General features: G+C 47.3%; 1 pseudogene; it reads left to right on the top strand.

The window, feature by feature from the left end:
* The first annotated feature begins 3,147 nt into the window (after positions 1-3,147).
* LOC103296674 (uracil-DNA glycosylase-like) overlaps positions 3,148-17,790 on the top strand; it is an 84,996-nt pseudogene continuing 70,353 nt past the window's right edge.

Genomic DNA, 17,790 nt, shown 5'->3' on the forward strand with positions numbered 1-17,790 from the left:
TGCATTTTACAGATGAAGAAACTGAGGCCCAGAGAGGCTAAATCAGTCACCTGAGACCACGTGGTGCTTCCTTGATAGACAGGACTTAGACTTTCCAACTCCTGCATCCTGGTTGGTTGCTGCTCAAAGAGGATGATGACAAATCCCAAGAGCTCATGGATATGCTTTCCCTTCACGGGCTCAGCACCAGCAGGCATGCTCTGAAGAGAATTGTTGGTTGACTGCTGTTTTATTTGGATGTACTAATGCTAGCATTTGTTTTGAAATTGATTGGTACTGTTTTCCATTATCACAATAGGTTAAGGCTGAATTTATTCTGCTGTTATTCAAATTGCATACTTTTCTAAAACGCTTATTAGATGAAAAGCTTGGGAAACCAAATAAGTTGTATCTTTCCAAGAAGTTTTTAAAATCACACAAAAATAATGTTTTCTAGATGATAAGAAGTGTATTAATTATTGGGGATTGATCTTAGGGATCTAAGGGGAACAGTGAAAGTACCAAGAGAGCTTATAGAGAGAGACCACATTTCCCAGCTCTTGCAATGCGTCAATACAATTCAGTTTGTTTCATCAAGCATGACTGACTGCTGAATATGTACTAGGCAGTGCACTAGATAAGAGCTTTAGATGCATATAGAGGAGTGTAAGACCTGGTCCTTGCCTCCGGGTGCAAGCAACCTAGTGGGGAAACGTGAACGCATTTGAACGACCTCCAGAGTCATGCTCCTGGTTGAAGAAGATAACTTTCCTATAAGGAAAAGAAATGGATTGTTCTTTGGTCAAAAATATACAAAGAGCTACATTGTCCTTAAATCAAGTTCTCACATTTGTCTATAATGTTTTCTAATATTTCTTTAATTATTTATAACATTTGTTGGATTCTCCTGATGGAATAACAAGTTCCAAGCGTTTCTCATGGATACATGTGAACACTATACCTGTGTGATATCCTTTAAGTACATAACAGTAGCATTAGTGTATTGGATAGAGTACGCTCTTTGTTAGTCCCCATGCTACTTTCTCTAAGCTCCTGAGGGGCGGGGGGGGGGGGGGGGGGGGAGAAGAAGCGATCAGGGAAAGACCATGGCCACCTTGTTTTCTCCTTTGTAATTGTGTAGATATTTTGTTTGTAGATAATGGTAACATCCCTTTCAAGTGTTCCTAGCTGAAGAATCTTCTATCAGTCCTCTTTTTTTAAATACTTCAGTCTGTCCTTCATTTCTCCCTTTCTCACTCTCTTCCTCTTATTTCTTTTGCTCTGTTTTCTCTGTGTGTTTTATAAGTTGCCTTGTGCAGCTCATTATATCTTTCTGAGGCAGGAGAATGAGAACAATGCAAATTACCCTAGTTGTGTTGCACCATGCCTTAAATCAGGAGTTGGATAAGGTATCTATATATTTTTATAAAGCAATCATGCTGATGATGTGCCTGGAATTTTATGAGTCTTTTTGGCCCTGGCTACACATTGGGAAGATGTCTTTAGGGAATAGCCTATAGAGTCTTCCGCATTCCTTTCTTGTAACCAGTTGCTTGTGGGGACGCCAGTTGGGTTATGAATCGCCTGGATGCCAAGTGTTTCTTTTTGTTGTTGTTAGACTTCCAGCATTCATGCAGAAATGCTTATATACTTTGGCTTATTTTCCATCTACTTCCCACACCTGTTGCTTGTCTGATTAGGTGTGCAAATAAATTGTCCCAATTTCCCCTTATGTGAATGGATTCTCTCCAAATCTCTCTAATAAGACTCCTGAATCCAAGGCTTACATTCTTCTTGTTGGACTCCCATCCTGTTAGAGTGGAAGGCACCCCAGCATCTAATCTAGTGGTATCTATTATTATTCTTTATAACTTCAGAAGCCTTTTTACAAACCAAAATTTAAATCTTAAATGGAAGCTCATTACAGTAGCATTAGTTTATGCATTTATTTAACTGTATGTGTGTGCGTGGTATGTGTGTGTGTGTGTGTGTTTGAGAGAGAGAGAGAGAGAGAGAGAGAGAGAGAGAGAGAGAGAGAGAGAGCTCTGCTGTGCTTCCCAAGGTTTCAGTTCCTTTGAACTTTCACAGTATGTATTTAGGTGATTTAAGGGTTTTTAAAAAGTAATTTTGACTCTATGAAATTCTCCTTGATGAGCCAATCTCAGGACCGTAGAAATATAGCTACTTGGATTGAATTAGGGATGAAGACTCATATCCTTCCTCATTTCTGTTTCTTTCCTCTTCTCCCCCGCCGCCCCCCACCCCCCCGTATATAGGTCCCAAGGAGCATGATTTGTAAGTTTGTGAAGTAGCTTAATTCCATTCTATGTGCAAAGAAAGCTAGACATACAAATAGGTTTGACTTGCTCAAGGTCACACTTTCTAGTAAAAGATAGAAATTGAATTTTTCCTCCCTTTGACTCAGGCCATTTCTCTGGAAAAAGTGTATGGGCTTCCCCCTCCTTTTTATTTTTATTTAAAATCTCCTCTACCACCTTGTAAATATTTATTGTCCACGATCTGGTGCCACTTTAGTTCCAACTGAGATCACATTTCCTATTGATCTGTTGCCAAAGATCTCCCCTTAAACTCTACCCACTTCCAGTGTTCAGAACATCACCGCCACCCACAGCTTTTCACCATCATCTCATGCAATGAAGCTTACACTGTTCTTTGCCAGCCACTTACCTGGGCCTCGCTCACGACGTGAACAATGGCTCTAGAACACCTTGCACATTAAAGTCCACCTAGCGTCTCGGCACTCAGTAACCCTCACCTTCCCACCACTGGATTTAGGGAGATAGTAACAATGACCTGGCCCTATGCTGGGCACATTACAAAAATCATATGGGTCCACTCTTACAGCTTCTGAGGTCAGCACTGTTTTCCATTTTCCAGTTGAGGAAATGAGGCTCCGAGAGACCGCACAGCGAGCGGCAGGCCTGGAATCTGAGCCCAGGTTTGTCTGACTCGAAAGCCTTTAGACCTCCAGGCTCCCTGCCTCTCAGTCATTTAGAGCCAGGACTTCCTTACACCATCGGTGCCCACATTTAAAGTCTAAGTAACTGAAATGATTCAGGGAATCACAGGGGGTGGGGGTGGGGTGGGGGCTGCTGCTTTACGGAGCAGTCCAAGTTGATGTAAACTCCCATTTGTAAAGCAAAGACGATGGAGGAACTTGGTCATCAGATTCTGAAATATGAAGGCAAGCAGGCTGTTGGAAGCTTGAGGTAAGTTTAGGGCAAACAAGGAAATAATACTTCTCCTAGCACGTAATAAAGTTATGGAACTCATTACCCTGAGAGGCGGTACAGACAGGAAATGTAAATGGATTAAAAAAGAGTTTGGACAAATTTATGAATGACAGAGTCATAAAAGGCTTCTAACAGAAGCTGGAATATACGAGGTGTGACTATAAAGCAATGAAAATCTATTTTTTTTAACAAACACCAGGACTTGTATATCCAAATAAATATATTTTTCCTTCAAAGTAGTTGCCTTGGGAGAAGACATGCTTGTTCTAATACCGCTTGCTCACTCAGAACGGGTTTGGAAGCCGTAGAGAGTTAGAGGTTTAAATTCACCCCTCCCCCCGCACCCCTTTCATAGATGAGAAAACTGACACCAAACATAATTAAATCACTTGCCCAGGGTCCCTCAGAAGCGGTTCTGGGGACAGAACCCTGATCAGCCAATTTCTGGTTTATTATTGTTATTATTTTTTTTAATTTCTTTATTGTTAAGGTGTCACATATTTGTCCTCATCCCCCCATTCCCATCCCACCCCTCTCCCCACGCATGCCCCAATCCCCTGTTGAACTTAACCGTTGGATAGGCTTATATGCATGCATACAGGTCCTTTGGTTGAACTCTCCCCCTCCCCCCACCCTCCCCCTACCCTCCCATATCCTCCCTCTGAGGCCCGATAGTCGATCGATGCCTCCTTGCTTCTGGTTCTGTTCTTGTTCCTCAGTCTATGTTGTTCATCATTTCCTCAACATGAACGAGATCAAATGTCACTAGATATATACTAATAAGAACTGAATGTGAGACGAGCAATAATATTTATGCTGACAGGCAAATGAATCAATCTGTAGCGAGCTTCCCCCTGGACCAACAGTTCTTTTGAGACCCAATTTCGATGTCCAGTAGTTCCTTATGTGTACATGTCAGCACTGACCCCTCAGCTCTGGATGGTGGACAAATGGTGGTAATGGAGGTCTGACTCCCTCTGGTTTGGACTCGGCCGATCCCAGGGGCACGGCATCACCTGGACTAAGGGGCACGTGACCTCACCCATATCCAAGGGGCGCGTGGTCTCACCCGGGCCTGGGACCCAGCCTCACCCGGATGGATCCAGGGGCGCACGGCCTCACCCGGACCCAGGATCTGGCTTCACCCGTACCCAAGGACACTTGGCCTCTCCCAGACCCAGGGGCACGTGGCCTCACCCGGGCTTAGTTGCACAAGGCCTCACCTGGATCCAGGGACACATGGTCTCTCCCGGACCCAGGGACGCTTGGCCTCTCCCAGACCCAGGGCCACTTGGGCTCACCCGGGCCTAGGTGCACGAGGCCTCATCCGGATACAGGGACGCATGGTCTCACCCGGACCCAGGGACGCTTGGCCTCTCCCAGACCCAGGGGCACGTGGCCTCACCCGGGCCTAGGTTCACGAGGCCTCACTCGGATCCAGGGACACATGGTCACACCCAGACCCAGGTACGTTTGGCCACTCCCAGACCCAGGGCCACTTGGGCTCACCCGGGCCTAGGTGCACGAGGCCTCATCCGGATCCAGGGACACATGGTCTCACCCGGACCCAGGGACGCTTGGCCTCTCCCAGACCCAGGGCCTCTTGGGCTCACCCGGGACTAGGTGCACGAGGCCTCACCCGGATCCAGGGACACATGGTCTCACCCGGACCCAGGGACGCTTGGCCTCTCCCAGACCCAGGGCCACTTGGGCTCACCCGGGCCTAGGTGCACGAGGCCTCACCCGGATCCAGGGACACATGGTCTCACCCGGACCCAGGGACGCTTGGCCTCTCCCAGACCCAGGGCCACTTGGGCTCACCCGGGCCTAGGTGCACGAGGCCTCACCCGGATCCAGGGACACATGGTCTCACCCGGACCCAGGGACGCTTGGCCTCTCCCAGACCCAGGGCCACTTGGGCTCACCCGGGCCTAGGTGCACGAGGCCTCACCCGGATCCTGGGACAAATGGTCTCACCCGGACCCAGGGACGCTTGGCCTCTCCCAGACCCAGGGCCACTTGGGCTCACCCGGGCCTAGGTGCACGAGGCCTCACCCGGATCCAGGGACACATGGTCTCACCCGGACCCAGGGACGCTTGGCCTCTCCCAGACCCAGGGCCACTTGGGCTCACCCGGGCCTAGGTGCACGAGGCCTCACCCGGATCCAGGGACACATGGTCTCACCCGGACCCAGGGACGCTTGGCCTCTCCCAGACCCAGGGCCACTTGGGCTCACCCGGGCCTAGGTGCACGAGGCCTCACCCGGATCCAGGGACACATGGTCTCACCCGGACCCAGGGACGCTTGGCCTCTCCCAGACCCAGGGCCACTTGGGCTCACCCGGGCCTAGGGGCACGAGGCCTCACCCGGATCCAGGGACACATGGTCTCACCCGGATCCAGGGACGCTTGGCCTCTCCCAGACCCAGGGCCACTTGGGCTCACCCGGGCCTAGGTGCACGAGGCCTCACCCGGATCCAGGGACACATGGTCTCACCCGGACCCAGGGACGCTTGGCCTCTCCCAGACCCAGGGCCTCTTGGGCTCACCCGGGCCTAGGCGCACGAGGCCTCATCCGGATCCAGGGACACATGGTCTCACCCGGACCCAGGGACGCTTGGCCTCTCCCAGACCCAGGGCCACTTGGGCTCACCCGGGCCTAGGTGCACGAGGCCTCATCCGGATCCTGGGACACATGGTCTCACCCGGACCCAGGGACGCTTGGCCTCTCCCAGACCCAGGGCCTCTTGGGCTCACTCGGGCCTAGGTGCACGAGGCCTCATCCGGATCCAGGGACTCATGGTCTCACCCGGACCCAGGGACGCTTGGTCTCACCCGGACCCAGGGACACGAGGCCTCACCCGGATCCAGGGACACATGGTCTCACCCGGACCCAGGGACGCTTGGCCTCTCCCCGACCCAGGGCCACTTGGGCTCACCCGGGCCTAGGTGCACGAGGCCTCACCCGGATCCAGGGACACATGGTCTCACCCGGACCCAGGGACGCTTGGCCTCTCCCCGACCCGGGCCACTTGGGCTCACCCGGGCCAGGTGCACGAGGCCTCATCCGGATCCAGGGACACATGGTCTCACCCGTACCCAGGGACGCTTGGCCTCTCCCAGACCCAGGGCCACTTGGGCTCACCCGGGCCTAGGTGCACAAGGCATCACCCGGATCCAGGGACACATGGTCTCACCCGGACCCAGGGACGCTTGGCCTCTCCCAGACCCAGGGCCACTTGGGCTCACCCGGGCCAGGTGCACGAGGCCTCACCCGGATCCAGGGACACATGGTCACCCGGACCCAGGGACGCTTGGCCTCTCCCAGACCCAGGGCCACTGGGCTCACCCGGGCCTAGGTGCACTAGGCCTCATCCGGATCCAGGGACACATGGCCTCTCCCCGACCCGGGCCACTTGGGCTCACCCGGGCCTAGGGCACGAGGCCTCACCCGGATCCAGGGACACATGGTCTCACCCAGACCCAGGGCCACTTGGGCTCACCCGGGCCTAGGTGCACTAGGCCTCATCCGGATCCAGGGACCAATTTCTGGTTTATTATTGCCTAATGGTGGTAAATCTTTATCCGTTGTGAATGGGTTTCTGGACCACTCAAAACTAATTCAGAGGTAAAGTTGATGATGAAGATGCATGTTCAAGCTGCATATTAATATTATTTGTTCGAAACCTGAGAAGCTTTTGTTTTCTAAAGAAAGGGGCAATAACCATGTTTCTTTTGCTACCTGTGAACTGGCTCCCTGCTGGCACCTTCAGCCGGTCCTGAACGGGTAGCCAGGCACTTCTCGGCCACTTTTCAGAAGCCACATCCTCCAGCCGCGCTGCTGTGGTGCCTCCTTTTCCACAACAGGGAATGGGAGGGCAGCCAGGGGCAGTTGCTCTCTCCAGGCAAAAGGAAGTGAGCAGAGAAGCAGCCCTCTGGGGCAGGAGGAGATGACTGTGGAGCTCCCAGAACTCCTGGAAGAGATGCTGTAGGCACCCGAGTCCTATCTCAAATTGATAACGGTATTCTGAACAATGAAGGAGAGAGGAGATCTGACCAAGCAGGGTTAAAACCTGAGCATTGACCTCTGTTGTCATTGAAAAGAGAAAGAAAGAAGAAAGGAAGAAAGAAAGAAAGGAAGGAAGGAAGGAAGGAAGGAAGGAAGGAAGGAAGGAAGGAAGGAAGGAAGGAAGGAAGGAAGGAAGGGAGGAAGGGAGGAAGAAAGAGAGAGAGAGAAAGAATTGCAGCGCTCAGGTGAAAAGGAGACACGGTTGTGATCCCCCGAACTCATTGAGAGCCAACCAAAGACAGAGGTCCTGGGAGCTCATCGGTTTGTGTTCGCTCCTGCCCTGCCAGTTAAATTCACTTTGATTACCAAATATCCTTTCACTTGGACTTCTAAGAAAAATAAAGGAGGGGCGCAGGGGGAGAGTGATGGAAGGAGGAGACAGGCATAGAGAAACCCCAAAGTCCATGAAGCATGATAGACTTTTGCTTACAATTGGAAACGTCGTTTCTCGAAATGGATTCACGGCCTTGAACCAAAGCTAACAAAGAAAAGACAAACATGTCACTGAAAGTAACATGTTGACATGTGTTGATGTCTCAGCCAAAATTTATAACATAACCCAGAAGGAGCATATGAGATGCCTGGCCATGCGTCCTGGTTGATGGCGTGTGTCTGGGGAATTCTGGCGGGAGATATCCCGGAGGGTCAAGGCCAGCCAGGAAAGCTGGCAACAGCAGCTCCAGGTCCTGGGGTTGTTAAAAGAATTAACCTTTGTTTTATGATGCTTGAAGCAGACACAACAGAAACCTGGTTTGGATAGAAATGGAAAAAAAAGGATTTATCAGATTTGGGGAAAACTTTGGAAGAGAATCAGTAAAAAGAGAAAAGATATATATCTATATATGTTTACACACACACACACACACACTGAAAACGGTGAAGAAAGGATATGACCAGGCAGTTCTTGTGCGTAGGTGCATAGATACATACATGGCTCACTGCACACACACGCACACTCTTTGTCTCACACAACAGAAATTGTTATACATTCTTCTTGGCAAAGAAAAGGAGGGGGAGACGTTGAGCCTCCGTTGTAGGCGAGAAGTTGCTAATAGTAAGAAACTGCTTATTGGGAACACTTCTACAATTCCACTTAATCCACCTTGGCTTCAACCCAACCCCTCGGAGCCTTGCTGCGTTAGTAGAGATGCAGAGGTTAAACAGCACTTTAGAATGCTATTTGGGAAGAGCTCTGATTTGGGGCGGGGTGGGGGGGGGGGCACAGGCTCCTGCAATGAGGCTTATGGAGACGCTGCTCCCCAGAGCAGCACTGTTCCTTTTGAGCACAGTTGGGGGGTGCTTGGCTTACTCCCCAATGTGGGGATGATGTAGATATGACTGTTGAATATTTGTTGTCTTTATTTAGGAATGGAGCCATTTTATGGCATAAGACTATATTTTGTGCTTTGTTTTTTGTTTATTTCCCAGGCTGTGTTGCTGATCAGCAGGCTGGATAAGAACTTCAGAGGGGGTCTCAGCCAGTCTATTTGCACCCCTCTCCATCCCAACCTCTGGCCGCTGTGTCTCAGCCTGGGACGCAGTAGACCTCTTCAAATGCTGGTAAATATGATTTCTTTAAAGAAGACCCATTCATTTTCAAATTAGGGGGTGTATTTCAAGTTGAAAAACAATCTTCACAGACACTAAGAAATGAGAGACCACCATTGCTTGCCAGACGTGAGGGGCAGAGAAGATACCAGAATCACGGGGTCCACCAGTAACCCCGGGGCTAGGAAAGGAGACACCTGCCCGTTCTGTTCCGTCTCCTGCGTGATTATGAAATGGCCAAATGTGGCAGTGACTGACTCTGGAAGCTTGTTGTCCTTTGACAAAATAAAACAAATTTTTGCCACCCCCTGCCCCCATTTCTAAAAAGTTGAGCAGAGAAAGTTAATTTCCGGTTCATTGTGGCACCTCTTTTGGGATTTAGATGGGACGATCTGTTGTTTCGTGTGTTCAGGTTTCAGAGGAAAACTTCACCGATAAAAAGCAATGAAAATAAACAAGAATCTCAGAGTTTCACAAGCCCGAGTGCAAATGTGTAGCCTGAGAGCATCCCTCCCGTCCAGTGCCGGCCCTTCTCAGGGGCTCTCCTTGCTGCCCTAAGCTCAAGTGTTTCTCCCACCCTCTGAACAACTGACTGCTACTTGCATCATTTAAGGAAATGGGAAGTAGAAACTGGTATTATGGATCCATTTACCTGATCCTTGTGTATGCTAAAAAAGGCAGCATGCGGCCCACTTAAATCCATGGGGGTCTGAGAAAAATGGTACCTATCAGAAAAGAAAGCTTCTTCTTATAGCATCTTTTTTTACTTTGTTTTTTAAAATTTCATAAGAACCATTTTTTTCCCTCCAGACATTTTTCAGACTAATTCCACACAATAAGCTACTGGGATGTTAATAGGGATATTGAGGCATGAGGTGTTTAAGGACCTGTTCAAGCTGACCCATGATCCTGGGCACTCAGGGAAGATCTGAGTTCTGTCCCAAGTGTGGGGTAGGGAGCTGAGTGAGTGGGTGACCGCTGGGCTGTGCCGAGCGACCCCAAGTCCCGTAGAAATGTGAGGCAGGGCCGGGGAGTGAAAACTCAGCGCTCAAAACAACCAACACACATGGCTTGGGAGCCTTGGCTCCGCTACCGTCTAGCTCTGCAAACGTGGCCCGTTATTTAACCTCTGCCCCTCCTCTGTACAACGGGGATGATAATGGGTAACCTGACCATTTGACTTGGCATTTTGGTAGTCATGGTAGGATGCTGGCATTCACATGAAATTTTATGACGCTAAAAAGAAAACAAAATGTCAGCCTTGGAAAATTAGCAAATAACTTATAGGAAGACACATTTCTGCCTCCCACACATCCCTGAGCCTCACCTTAGGGATGAAAGGGGGTTTGAGGATGGAATAGGCTCAAGGATGGGGGTGGAGGTCGAGATGGGTTGGAAGTTACAGATAAATGGAACATAAGCATATGACTTCTGAGCATTATCAAGAGGGCTCTCTTTAAAATGCCCTCCTTTGGATGATGAATTCCACAGATTTGGGAGGAGGCTTAAATGAGATAATGTCTGTAAAGAGCATAGCACATGGCAGGTTAGCAATCCTTCCCCATTCACCTCTCCCTTTATCCACCCTTCCACCCCCCTCCCTCCCTCCCTCTGGCTAGTTTCAGAACCAATGCTCTCAACTCCAAGCCACAGTAGTCCCCCCTTAGCTGCTGTTTCGCTTTCAGAGGTTTTCGTTACCCACGGTCAACTGTGGTCCGAAAATATTACATGAAAAATTCCAGAAACAAAGAATTCATAAGTTTTAAATGGAGCATCATTCTGAGTCCTGTGATGAAACCTCATGCCATCCCGCTCTGTTCCGCCCGGGACGGGAATCATCCCTCTGTCCAGTGTCTCCATGCTGTATACACTCCCTGCCTGTTAGTCACTTAGAAGCCGGCTCCGTCATCAGATCGACTGTCAAGTTATCACAGTGCTTGGGTTCAAGTGACCCTTATTTTACTTAATAATGTCACATAACTTTTATTACAGTATATTACTATGGTTGCTCTATTTTATTATTGGTTATTATTGTTAATATCTTACTGTGTCTAATTTATATATTAAACTGTATCCTAGGTGTGTATGTACAGGTAAAAACATAGTATATACAGGGTTTGGTAATATCTTGGTTTCTGGCATCCACTGGAGGTCTTGGATCATATTCCTCATATAAGGGGGTCTACTGTGTGCTTCCTCATAAACTTAATTACTCAAAAACTGCGTCCTGTCTTGGCACTGAGGGGCTGCTACTAATTCTCTTGGTAGTCAAAGGTCATGAAGCCACGGTTCTCAGTCAGTTGAAGATGGTGTTTGTTGAGTCGCTTCATTGAATCAAGCACCCTCTTTTCAAGAATCCTTTAGGTCTATTGATTCTCCCCCTGGCTGGGTCATTAGCTAATCATTTACTGTCCCCAGTTAGATGAAAGGAGGGCATGACACTGAGCAGGGTTTCAGAAGCCCACCGTGGAGATGAGCTGAGCTCACACAAAGAAAAGCTGGCAAACAGTAGGGGCTTGAGGGCCGCATTGTAAAGGGGACCCAGGAAATCAGGGGTGGGAGCTGAGTAGACTGAGAATGCCACATCGATCAGCTAATATCTTGATCATCAGAACTGCCTCTTGGGCTCAAAACCACACTGCTCTGAGTCCGACCCCACATTCAGGAATATGGTGTTGGGAGAAGGTCACATCCTGTGATTATCCTAAATTTCCCACAGGTAGCAGGGATTCCTCCTCACCCCCTACCCCAGCCTAATTTCCTGTGAGACCCCATCCTATTGGAGAAGAAAGCTTTCATAAAGACATCCAAAGGAGACTTTTCTTGTGAAAACACTTACCAAATTACACCTCTGAAGGAGGTCACCATGGGTAACAGAGTGCTGCTGGGTTTGTAGATACCCCTTTCTGAGGATCCCAGGGACCTACAGACTCCTCAGCCATGCGGGGGTCTCAGAGTTCTCCCTGCCAGTGGGCTGGGCAGGGGCAGGCCAAGGGCCAGGCTGTGGAAGAGCTAGGCAACTATACCCACACCGACTTAGACCATCGGGTAAGTTTCTTCTCATCAAGTGATTTTGATCACCTTCCTACTTGCAGAAATATAGTTCTCCAGCATCTTCTTAAGGTTTGCAGTAGAATCCCCGAGATGAAGGCGCCTTTTTAATTTTTATTTTTAACTTCATAGCTTCTCTTCCTAAGTCACTTGCAAGGGAGTCCTTAGTGAGCTTTGGGGAGCAGAGGCTGACCAGCTGATGTTAGGTGGCACTGCGGGGGTCCGTCTTGGCCTAAGCCCCAACTCCTCACAGTGGGCTGGGTCCCAGGCCCCGATGTCTGCAGCCAGGGCACACATGTGGCATTTCAGCCAACACACACAATTATGTTATCCCTTAATTAGAACCCTCTCTTTATACCCAGGAAAGCCTCAGCTGCTTGTCAACGAAAACATATTTGTACCATGGACTTAAAAATACACACACACATGAATTGCCAATTATTCCCCATTCATAGACTCTGGCAAGACACAGGCGAGAGCTGTTTGCTTTCCCTTAGGCCAAATTAAGACTTGCCTTTCATGGCAACTTATTTGCAGGAGTCATTTTCCACCTCATTTAATTAGACTAATTGATTCAGCAGTTTTATCAAGGGGTAGCACAGGCCCGGTGCTTGGGGCAAATTACTCTGTGCTCTTTGGACTCACTTTGAGCAAAGACCTGATTAACTTTACTGCTTTCAAACCCAGGTCGGCCCGACCCTGTGTGTCTGCCTCTGTGGGAAAGGGCACATGGAGAGCCACTAATTTACTGAGCGCTTTGAAGAGAGCTGGGTGTTGAATCCAGAGGTGAGTCTGTCCAAGGCACAATTAGGCCGCTGAAGCATGAAAGTGAGTTGTAACGACTGGTTCTGGGGCCCCTGATGAATTGAGCAGGTTCCAGTGCAACTAGGTATTACCGTTCTGATCAACCATTAGTTTGCATCCTGCAGGAGCCGCACTGCAGGCATGGCCATGTTCTAGTGCATCCAGTGGATGGGCTGTCAGGAATGATTTTTAGGAAAAACAACTTAGGGGGAGGTACTTAGATCTTGCCAATTTGCAAATGGGTTTCTGCCCTATTTTCCATCTTCTTCTGACCCCTTTTCTGGTAAATGTGTGTTTCATGAAATGTTGGGTGTACAGCAGTGGTTCCCAACATGGGGCACAGCCCCACAGGGGGGCAATTTTATTTTTAAGGGAGGCAATTCAAGAATGAGTTATTAACAGTGAATTCTTTTGCATTTCTTATGGCTCTAGGGGCCTCACGTACAGTATATAAATATATGATGTGACATATTTATGCATTTCAGTTCTCTATTATATGTTTTGAAACTTTATTTGCTATTTTTTCATATCACTTCATATTATTATTTTTTAAACAATTTCTTAGTGATTTCTTCCTCGTACTTCAACTGTCCTTTTGTTCTTTTATTTTTCTCTTTCATGGATGCCATGTTCTTTGGAAGCTTGTTTAGACCAAGTTAATGGCCTTTTAGGCTTCCTCCATGTGACTAGGAGCTCGCTTTTTGAATAATAAGAATCATATGTCACAGGGAGGGCATCAGGATTTTAGAGATGCTTAGGTGGGGCATGGCCAAAAAAAAGGTTGGGAACCACTGGTGTAGAGGAATGGCTACATAAGGAAAAGGAACTACTTAGAAGCCAGTGTTCATTGAGGCCCCACTATGGCCAGGTATGTGCTGGACTCTTTATATGTGTTCATTCATTTAATCCTCATTACAACCTTGTGAGCTAGATACATACTTATGAGGAGGCTGAGAGGTGAAGGAACTGGCCCAGAGTTACACAGCTGGCAGGACCCAAGCTCTCTGCTCTCTGTCACCACTCTGGAAAATGTCTGTGGATGGAGAAAAGCAATCTGCTTATAAGCTATGCGGAGGCCATGTATTCTACTTTTGTATTGACATATAAACGTCCTCCTGTCAAATTAGTAAGGAAAATGAGACTGGGTGTCAATGTTGGTTTAAAGCAGAAGTTGGTGAACTTTTTCTGTAAAGGGCCAGACAGTAAATATTTTAGGTTTTGTGGGCCACATATGGTCTCTGTTGCCACTACTCAACTCTGCCTTGTAGCACAAAAGTAGCCACAGACAATATGTAAACAAGTGAGTGTGACTGTGTTCCAATAAAACTTTATTTATAAAATCAAGTGGCTGGCCAGATTTGCCCCTCTGGACATAGCTTGCCAACCAGTTGTCTAAACAAATGGCATTGATGGTATTGTATGTGCTTAAACCGTCACAAAATGTTCTGAAACCTTAACAACAAATCAAAACCTGTAACCCTTCAATTTTCCTGAAATATAAAAGCATTCACATTTTCAAGTGGAGACTTATTTCTTGAGGCTCATTCTCTCTCTACTTTCTTCTTACAGGTGACAATTCAGTGAGTTGCATAAGTTGGCCCTGAGTTTGCTGTTTTCCCAACCTACAAGCAAGGGTGAGCAGGAGAGGAAGGCAGAGCCCCTCTGCAATGAACCACCTGACTGATTATTGGGCTGTTGAGGCAACTAGGCCTCAGGGAAATTCCCAGAGCCCGAGGTTGGCAGTGACACACAGTGGGGTGCACCCTGTTGTCACCGACCAATGACAAATGTGTCTTCATTCTGCATGCCATCAAGAACACCTCTGTAATAACGTCTCTGTCTTCATTAAGTTCGAGTTTGCAAGGAGACTCTCTAAAGACAAGTGAAATACTCTGAGGCTTTATGTCTGCGATTCAGGCAGCTGCCAACCAGAGAGGAGAAATGAGGGCCATTTGAGCTGCTCCCACAGAACAAGAAGGTGGGGGTGCTTTCCTCCCAGAGAAATCGACAGAATGCAGTCAATACTTTAATTAAAGTCGTATAGTCTTAAGAAGAAAGAAAGATAAAGCCACTTGAACATTCATAAATACAAGAACCAACCGCAAAATATAATTTCTATGACAACTTAAAAAAATGTAGCTTCAAAATGTAAAAGGAGGGATGGTGAGGAGGTGGTATAATTTTTCTTTACATATCTTTTCTTTTTCTCTTGTTATGGAAATAATATATTGTTTTTGTAGAAAAGCATCATCTATAAGGCACTTAAAACAAAATAACGAATAGTAAATAATAAAATAATTATCTCATCCTCTAAACTTTAGAGTCTAAAGTAAAGAAGGAGAATTTTCTTGAACAATTTTTGTTTTTGTTGTTGTATCTGGAGTCAGCGATGCCTTCTAGAACAGAGCTGGAGGCTGGTGGCTCTATGAACAGAGCTATAAGAAAAATGACGCACTGATATTGTAATGAGGAGAGGTGCTCAGCCCTGCTTGATGTGTGTGCCTCGGTTGGCTTCAGGCAGGTGTGTGGAAATGGCTTCAGATGCCTGAGAAAGGCTTGATTTGGAGCTGACCTGGGAGTCCTTGAGGAGGGTAGCTGTGAGTCAGTGTCTTTCACAGGTGCTACGAGGTACCACATACCTAGTACCCCTCTGCCATGATGCTCAGAGGTTTTTCCTAGTTCTTATGCGGCTGTAGCCTTGCTCCTGCCTTTGGGGAGCTTCTTGCCTCTTTCTCTCTTTCTTCCTCTCTTCTATATCCCTGCTTCCCACCAGCTCCAACATAATCCCGTTTGCTGCTCTGTTTTACTCTGCAGCTGAGGGTGTCCACCACGAGGGGAGGAGACTGCAATTTCAGCTTAAGTTCCTGACAAAGACTTGCCAACCTAACCCTGTGGATAATGGCTGAAGTTCTAAATAGAAATTTGAGAATCACCAATGTTGCTTTGGTGCAGGTATGTTTTAGGCTAGATTATAAGAAAGGCACTGTTCTAAGTCCAATGCACAATATGGGCAACTTGATTAACACTACAAAAGCATCTTTCAGAGAGAATGATTTGAGCATTTTCCCTTCAATAGGAAAAAAGTTTCCAGGTTCACATGTAAACATGAACGACATTTTCAACAAAATATTGGAGCTTGTTAAATTTTCATTAATTCAACAGATATTTATTAAGTCCCTCCTTTTTGACAGACATTATGTTAGACTCAAAAATAGAAAGGTGTATAAGACACATTTCCTTCCCCCAAGGAGATTATAAACTAATTTTTGTTCTACTTCATCACAAATGTACCTGGTACACCTGTCTAGTCACTTTTCCATTTGTGGAAGTTCCTCCACGTAGGATGAGTATACATCCTGGTTTGTTTAGGACAATCCCAATTTATGCCTTTTGTCTCAGGGGATTATTGGTCACTCCACCTTTTACTCTCCAAAATGCCTCAGTTTGGTTGATATTATGGTGCAGTAATCCTAACGGTAGCCCTGATATATGAGAGGGCCTAGGAAGACATGTTTTTACCCGGTGTCCTGCTCTTTTGTTCACATCTGGTTGACCCTGTAGTAAACATCTGTTCAAAGAAAGCCAATCAGATTCCTTGTCTTGAAAATTTGCACCGAGACCCATGGAGTTGAAGTCAGATGGAGTAGCAGCCAGATTTGTTACGCTAACAACCCAAAGCCATATTTTTGGTGGAAAAGGAGCCAAGAGACTTAGGAAGAAGCCATGTAGTGGTGGTGGTGGTGTGTGGGAGTGTGTATGAAAACCTGTTTTTAGTCATTAATGGATCAAACACCACCTCTGGGCTTGCAAAGAAGTATGGCTTCTACTACTTTTCAACCCTTCTCCCATGAAATGCCAGAGGGCAACTGGCAGGGGAATGAGACTGCCTGCTTGAGTAAGTGCCATGAGTTCCTCAAACCATTCTCCCTTCCTTTCCCAGGGCTCTTCTGCTCTCTGAAGTCAGAGGATGGAGACCTCAAGGGAATCACTCATAACTTTTCATGTAGATCCTTGAAAGTCAGTCCAGCAAATAGAAGTTAAACATTTTATTCCTTGGTTGTGACCTCAAGTTGGCAGGCTTGAGGACTCATACTAAGTGCTACTAGAGGGGCAGAATCCTTGGGAGATGGAACAGGGTGCCACCAGGCAGAGATAAAGACTTCCCTGTATAGTTCCTGAGAGCATGGAAGTTAGATCCTCTACATGTCATGGACTCCAGATTTGGGACTAGGAAGGGTAACTGGAATTTGTGGCCATAGACTTGCCAAGGCCAAAGCCATTTTGGAACATCAGAACAAGTAGGTGAATTTATTGGCTGGAGGACAAGTAAAAGAGGTGGCGTATGCCTAAGGGAGTGTCTCTAAATTGAATCCTTTATCAGCAAGGTTGTTGGAACCACCACTTGACTGTTTTGAGTTCCTTGATAATGAGCCAAGTCAGCAATTATGACCAACCAAGGTGAAGTCTGAAAAAGTGGAAACTTGCTATGAGCAGCCACATAAGAAGATATATAACTTCTGTCCATCTGCTCTCCACCCCAACATGAGAGTGGAGATGAGTAAGGAGGCGTGTGAAAGCAGACTGTATCTCACTCTCTATGCCCTGGCCAAGCCATGTCAGCTCCCAGTGTAGCCTGTGCAGAGGCTGGGAGGGTGGAAAGAGAAGAGCTCCCCCTTAATTATGTAATTGGAGACTTAAAATGGACAGTGCTGGCTCTTATGGAATTAAATTGAGACTGCTTGGGTAATAAAGGTGACAGAGAAGGTGTGTTGTCATCTCAGCTATGGTTAAGAGTGCTGTGCCCAGGGAGAAAGGGTAGTTCAGCAGAGCTTAGTTGGAGGCAGATACTCAATAAAGGAAACCATTTCAAATTTATTTCCCAATGAGTTGAGATTCCTCATTAAACCAGTTTATGGATATAAAATATTAATGGCTCCCTCAAATTCAGCAGCTACCTTTTCTGGCAAACCTTTGTAGCCCAGCATGATCAGTACCCCAGCATGATCAGGTACCTCAGCATGATCAGGTACCCCGCATGATCAGGTACCACAATATAACTAGGACCCCAGCATGATCAGGTACCTC

This window comes from Eptesicus fuscus, chromosome 10, assembly GCF_027574615.1.
Source record: "Eptesicus fuscus isolate TK198812 chromosome 10, DD_ASM_mEF_20220401, whole genome shotgun sequence".
NCBI classification, from domain to species: domain Eukaryota; kingdom Metazoa; phylum Chordata; class Mammalia; order Chiroptera; family Vespertilionidae; genus Eptesicus; species Eptesicus fuscus.